This window comes from Danio rerio, chromosome 3 (assembly GCF_052040795.2).
Source record: "Danio rerio strain M-AB ecotype USA chromosome 3, GRCz13ab, whole genome shotgun sequence".
NCBI lineage: Eukaryota > Metazoa > Chordata > Actinopteri > Cypriniformes > Danionidae > Danio > Danio rerio.
The window spans coordinates 17,497,501-17,505,003 of record NC_141023.1 but is presented as its reverse complement, the minus strand read 5'-3'; the positions used below and the strand labels follow the sequence as shown (position 1 = coordinate 17,505,003).

Genomic DNA, 7,503 nt, shown 5'->3' with positions numbered 1-7,503 from the left:
ATGCAATATTTTGTTTGTATATATACATTAGATTAGTCAGTACTGAAGCCAAATCTGAAGCTTGTCTAACAAAAGAACTTATGACAACTGTTTAAAAATGAGTACACAATAATCTCTACGTTATAGAAAAAAACAGATAAAAAAGAGGACAAATCAAGATAAGCAAAAAAGAAAAAAAAGAGAAAAACTTAGTAGAATTTTTGTAGTTTGTTTCAATATTTTGCTTGAATTTAATTGTATTTTCCTTCAGTTTCTAAATATTTTTGGTGACTAAAATGTTATTTTAATAAATATATCTGTTTAATAAGTTGATTTTGTTTAAACGCACCAAATTACATTGCCTAAATTCACTGAAAAATGGATGCAAACATTTTCAAAATGGAGTGTACTCAAATATGCTGAGCACTGTAACATCACAATGCAAAATGCTCATTTATTTTATTGTCATGTGTAAAAATGCTGCAGTAAAAACATGCTTATAAGGCATAAGTTTCCTTACTTGTTCATGATAACTGTAATAGATTTCATCATTTTACTGTAAAAAATTGTAAAATGTTTTGAAAAGTGAAAAAAACCCAAGCACTTTTATAGTTTACAGTGAAAGAAAAATAGGATACATTTTATTTATTATGATTTTTTCTTTGCATTAAGTTTTACATTAGAGTTTTAGGTTCCTCTCAGCACCTACATGGTAGTACAAAAATATAAATAAAACAAAAAACAAAAAAAAAACACTAGAAAATATTAGTATATTAACATTCTACCAGTTAGCAATTTTTACTGTGAATTTAATTCACTTTCCTTTGGCTTGGTCCCTTATTTATCAGGGCTGCTTATTTACCACAGTGCACTGAACCGCCAACTATGTTTTACGCAGTGAATGCCTTTCCAGCCGCAACCCACACTGCAAAAAATGCTTTTCTTACTTAGATTTTTTCTCGTTTCTAGTCCAAATATCTACAAATTTTTAAATCAAGAAGCATTTTCTAGACAAGCAAAACATACTGTCTTGTTTTAAGAAAAAATATGCCAAAATGAAGTGTTTTTCCTTAAAACAAGCTAAAATAATCTGCCAATGGGGTAAGCAAAATAATCTTGTTTTTCGATTTGTGATAAGATTATTTTGCTTACCCCATTGGCAGATTATTTAGCTTGATTTAAGGAAAAACTCATTTCATTTTGGCATATTATTTCTTAAAACAAGACAGTATGTTTTGCTTGTCTAGAAAATTCTGCTTGATTTAAGAACTTTTAGATATTTAGACTAGAAACAAAACAAAAAATCTAAGTAAGAAAAGCATTTTTTGCAGTGCACACACATACACTGTCATACACATTCATAGATTCATCCAATTAACTGCATGTCTGTCGACACAGAGAGAACATGCAAACTCCACACAGAAATGCCAATTGGCCCAGCCGGGACTCGAATCAGCGACCTTCTTGCTGTGAGGAGACAATGCTAACCACTGGGCCACCATGCTGCCTTTGTTAATCTATTTAAAAACCTAAAACGATATATCCAATTTTAATTATATTTTTTCACCAGTAAAGCTCTGGTAACCACGGCCGATGTATTATACAATAAATTAGACTGACTGCATTTCAACTTGATGTCCCTAATGACTGCAAATACCTCACACATTATATTGGCATTTTGTGCCTGAGCCTCACACTGTCACATTCAGAATGCTCTTTCAGTGTGAAGTACAGAAGACATGCCAAGAAACTCACATGATTTCAGGGATTGCTTACATAAAGCCTGACCGCCAGCAGTGAACACACCCCTTTCTGTCTGAACAGCCAATCCCCTATCGGCTCTTCAGCATACTGACCAATTCCATCTGAGCTGAGAGCACCTCCTTAAGACACCAGTGAAAATATGTGCAGGGTTTTCCCTCCACCCTGAAGCAAAGTGCGTCCAACGAGATCCACACTGACAGCCGGTTTTCTGCATGCATTTCTATATGCAGCTCACCATGATAATCACAGACGATAATCTATTATATATATATAAAGATACATATAATATATATCTAATCAATTCCATGTGTGTTCAACAGAAAAAGGTCAGAAGAGGGTTTTCTTCAATGACAAAAATATTAATCATTTATTGGATACAAATGAATAATTCAATTCACAAAGTTCTGTTATCCTCAATGCAATGCAAGAGTTACATTCAGGAGGTGCGCAACAGTATTCATTTCCTGACTTTCACTTGCAGTCATATTAACAGGCAGAGTTCAGTGAAATTTGTCACTTGTCAATCATTCTTCAGTCCTCACCCCTACATCGTTGGCCGCACCCATACATGCGTCCTCTTTTTCTACGAATTCTCTGCGCAACATTAAAAGCATAAGACTTCTCAACTGCACATATTCTGCGTTTAGTTTCAACACAGTTCTGCCGACAGGAAGTTTCGCAGCAAATCTCAAGTTAATTTTAGACAATCAGACCTTTGGATTTCCATCAGCTTCAGCTACTTCTGCAAAAATGCTTCATTAGTATGCAGGGCATATCACACTAAACGGAAGAAGTCTAGTTAATATATCACCTTTAATGAATACAAATACAATTGTTTAATGAAAAGAAAAAGAGAACACATTCCTTTTTACACAATGACATCTAAAAGGATCTTATACACAAGAATTCATATCCATTGTCTGTAAGATTTTCACAAATGTTTTTGCTACATTTATTTGTTCAAAACTCTAATATAGTGGCATTCTACTGCACTTTAAAAGCACTGTTTTCTGATTTAATACATTTTTGCCAAATTTTTCATGCCACTTGACCACTATATGTTAAAGTGTTCAAAAATGATTAATGTTTGGTAAAGAAGAGAAGATTTTTCAGGGAATATTTGATAAAAATGCCAATACAATTTAGAACTATTTACTGAAACAGAAAAAAATGATGTTTTACTAATCTTTCGAGTGAGATGCGAATGGTCTAATCCAATTTAATGATTTATGCTAAGCTAAGCTAAAAGTGCTCATGCCACACTGGGAAATCAGATGAATATTAAAAAATTGCTAAAAAACAAAAACTCAACTGTATATCTATAGAGGACTTTTAAAATAAGGCTATTTTCAAGAAAAGTAGAGTGTTTGTTTAAAGTTTCTGGACGCAACCATGGTTTGGTTTACTTCAGAACCCTCTCTCTCTCTCTCAAAAGAAATGGCATATCTGTCTTCAAAAGGTCTGGCGATTAGGCACCCACTGCTATGGTATGTGCAAGATTTAACCCTGACCCGACCTTTTAACCTTGACTTTTTTTAAAAATATGTTTACTGAACCTTCAGGAAAAAAACCTAAAAAGAAATGCATGACAACATAAGCAAAATATGCGTAGGGTTTTTTTTCTTCAGGTCAAGCTCAGACTTTTATGGTTTAGTATAGAACGTTGAGTTTATGCTCATAAACACCTCCATTTCATTCTAGAAGTTTGCGATTTGGTGCAGTTTCTGATTTTTATATGGTAAATTTGATCTAAATAAGTGTGATATTCACAACTAACAAAATCCAAATCATATTGTCAGTCGGCCATGCAATAATATCAAAGCTTCAACTTGGACATTATTTCTATACAAAAGTTCAACCAACACTTTTTTTCTAAGAAAACTAAGATCATTTAAGGTTTGTCCTTTCATAATGGTGGCTGTCAGGGGGGAAGGGAGATGCATCTAAAACTGATGAAATGTATGTTGTGTGGTAATATTTTGTTAATGTGTACATGGAACTTCGTCTGTGTTACGGCACCTTGCTGCAATTTTAATTTCCCTAAACGGGATAATAAAGTTGAGTCCGAGTGTGCTTTTGTTAAAAAAAACATTTAATTTACAATTAATAATTAAATATCTCCTTACACGTTAGTTTTTATTGCATAATAAACAATAAACATTTGTCAAATGCCAGATGTATTTAACAACTGTTTCTTTCCATTTACTTCAACATATCTCAACCACGATTTATATTTTTAAAGCTTATAAATCTGTCATACTTGTATTAAAGACTATGGACCATTTTTATGTGGTGTTGTCATTGGCCCATCAACATTTCCTGCTTTGTACCAAACTATTTCACAGTAACAAGAGGCAATTCAGTCATAACTTAATGTTAAACTGTGTCATAACATTACTTATTAATATGTGGTATTTTTTGGATTCTTGGAAAGTATAGAAATTTAAAATGTAAAACAGGAAATATGTTGGGACCATTGTTTTTGTTTACATCCCTCAAAATGGTCTAAAGAATGCACAAGACATGTCACTCGTGTCTTTTTGAATGGGAAAAATTGTAATGGTCAATATGGCGAATAAAGCCCGCCTTCTAATACAGGAGCCAATCGTCGATCGCTATATGGTGAATAAAGCCCGCCTTCTAGTACAGGAGCCAGTCATCGATCGCCAAAAACTGATTGACTCCAGGGTAGGAGCTCAGACAATGCGTTTCTGCAGATTTTGTGTGATTTGGACATTTCGAAACCAGAATAAAGAGACAGGTGTTGTATAATTTTATTGGTGATTCTATATATGAAATTCAATCGTAAGCTTGGCAAGCAGTTTTGGAGAATTTGATGTTTCCCTATTTAAACAGAATGCCCGAGAATACTGCCCGAGAGGTGTTTCGAAGATGGCCGGCGAGTGAAATTACTTGCCTTAATGTGACTTAGCTTATATATTGTTTAAAGGAACAGTTCACCCCAAAATATTAATTCTGTCATTAACTCTGGCTCTGGCTCTAAACCTGTTTGAATTAATTTTTTTTCAGATGAACACAAAAGTTCTAAAGAATGTTGAAAATTGGTAACCATTTACTTTCGTAGTATTTTTTCCTATAGAAGTCAATGACAACTTTCTGTTATTTCTGACGTTTGTCTTTTTAGTTCAAGGGAAAAAACAAATGTATAAAAGTTTAAAACCACCTGAGGGTGGAACTACCCCACCAAGAAAACAATTTTTGGATTGCATTTCTTAACTTCTTATGTCGCTAATTAGCACACATAATGCATTATTTTTTCAACACATTCCATAATTTCTGAATAATCAACCTCAAACGGTTTATGGTAAAAGTACCAGAATTAATACATATACTAGGAAAAACCTGAAAATATGAAGTGATGAAGTGTAAGACCAATTTATTTTTAAAAATATTCAAAATAAAATATTTTGAATACTAAATAATTAGTATTTTTTTTTACGAATGCCATAAATATTTGGCTAATATGGTGACAAACTATTGCACTTTAAAATAAATTCAGATTGAATAGATTTGTAGCTGAATTTGTAATAATGGTCAGTGTTCAAAAATGATTCATATGTTTGGGAAAGAAGTGAACATTTTAAAGAAAATGTTAATGATGTTTTTTTTTTTTTTAAGTATTTTCTGTAACAGGAAAATTATGTTTTTTCATTTTTTTTGAGCGAGATGCTAATGGTCTAATCCATTTCAATGATTTATGCTAAGCTAAGCTAAAAGTGCCCCCACCAGACTCTGAGACTACTTTCAAGTAACTAATACATAAACTATGAAAAATATGAAAATATGAAGCCTCAGAATTTATTTTTTAAAATATTGAAAATAAAACATTTTTGAATACTAAATCATCTTTATTTGTTGAAGTATGCCATAAAATAATTCAGATTCTAAATTTAACATGTTTTCTTGTTTTGTTTTGTTTTGTTTTTTACAATGAAACCAAAATCAAGTGTAGTAGTGCAACAGGATTATGTTTGTTTGATTTTTTTGTAATCAATGCTCTGCTTGTAAACCATTATTTAAAACAGTAAAAACATGGTCAACCATTTGGTAGATGGGCAGTCAAAGGGATAAGAGAAACATATGAGAAGCACTTGTGCATTGATATCCAAATAAAGAATTTTCGCAACTGTAAGGCGTTTAATTTTTTCCTTCTTGCGTAGACATCACTTATCTTACAAGCAGCTCAGTTTGCAAGCTAGATATCTTAATACAATCCCCAGGGTTCATGGATTCTATCTTCAGCCAGCATTGGCTCTAATTTTGGGCTCGTCCTACACAGGGCAGATTGAGGGTGCTCATCCCTCTGGTAGCCTTAGATAGTCAGCAGTGTACCCTGATAGTGTGACATGCGAGGACAGATGCGACGACTGCACGTCTCACTCTGAGCACATACTCCCTCATGACCTCGCATGATATACATGACACACAAACCTGCACTGCTATCCAGTTTCAGAGTAGTAGAGCGCATATTGTACAATCGAAATAAATGCAGTTAGCTTTTACTGCTAAATCTATGATTATTATAAAAAAATATGCAGTTAAAATCAGAATTATTAAACCCTCTTGGATTTTTTTTCTTTTTTAAATATTTCCTGAATGATGTTTAACAGAGCAAGGAAATTTTCACAGTATGTATGATAATATTTTTTCTTCTGGAGAAAGTCTTATTTGTTTCATTTGAGCTAGAATAAAAGCAGCTTTTATTTTTTAAAACCCGTTTTAAGGTCAATATTATTAGCCCCTTTAAGCTACTGTATTTATTTTTTCAATAGTTTGAGGACAAACCATCATTATTCAATACTTTGCCTAATTACCCGAATCTGTCTAGTTAACCTAATTTAGCCTTTAAATGTCACTTTAAGCTGTATAAATGTGTCTTGAAAAAGATTTAGTCAAATATTATTTACTGTCATGATGGCAAAGATCAAATAAATCAGTTATTAGAAGTGAGTTATTAAAACTTTTGTGTTTAGAAATGTGTTGAACAAAATCTTCTCTCCGTTAAACAAAAATTGGGGGAAAAAGAGGGGCTAATAATTCAGGGGGGCTAATAATTCTGACTTTAACTGTTTATACATCTGTTTTTTTTTTTTTTTTTGAATAGTATTTTGCTTATTTGCATTAAAGAAACACTTACCTAGAGTTAAACAATTGAGTTTTACCTTTTTTAATGCATTTAGTTGATTTCCAGTTCTGACAGGAACACTTTTAGCTTAGCATAAACCATTAAATCAGATTAGACCATTAGCATCCCGTTTAAAAATGCAAAAATAAATAGAAAAAATGTGATGATTTTCCTATTTATAGCTTGACTCTTCTGTATTACATGGTGTACGAAAAATTTAAAGCTATTTTTCAGCCGCTAAGTAATATTGCACAAGCTCCAGCTATGCTATGACAGTAATGCTTTTTTGATTATTACTCCAAAAAAAAAGTATAGTTCCAAGCAATATCAGCCTAGAGATAACAGCTTGGATACTTTTTCTCCAATGGCCTTACTGCACGATGTAACTACAGAAAAGTCAAATTTACATGAAAAATATTAAAAACAGTTTTATGCCAATGGTCTAATCTGATTCAATGATTGACGCTAAGCTAAGCTAAAAGTGCTTAAAAAGATGAAAGTTGCAAGTTTCAAGAGTTCACACTAAGCTGATGATTTATTATTAAGTGCATTTGGCATGCTGTCCCAGGAGAGCCCTGAACTCATAAGATCCTCGAGCCTGGGGATCCCTCCTG

The 7,503-nt window shown here is 32.7% G+C and overlaps 1 long non-coding RNA gene across 1 annotated transcript in view; it reads right to left on the bottom strand.

Moving 5' to 3' along the window:
- Positions 1–6,933: 6,933 nt before the first annotated feature.
- LOC137490123 (uncharacterized) overlaps positions 6,934–7,503 on the bottom strand; it is a 1,504-nt gene continuing 934 nt past the window's right edge. Inside the window, exon 3 of the long non-coding RNA XR_015480616.1 lies at positions 6,934–7,503. This exon is cut by the window's right edge and continues 91 nt beyond it. This is a non-coding gene — a long non-coding RNA (uncharacterized LOC137490123).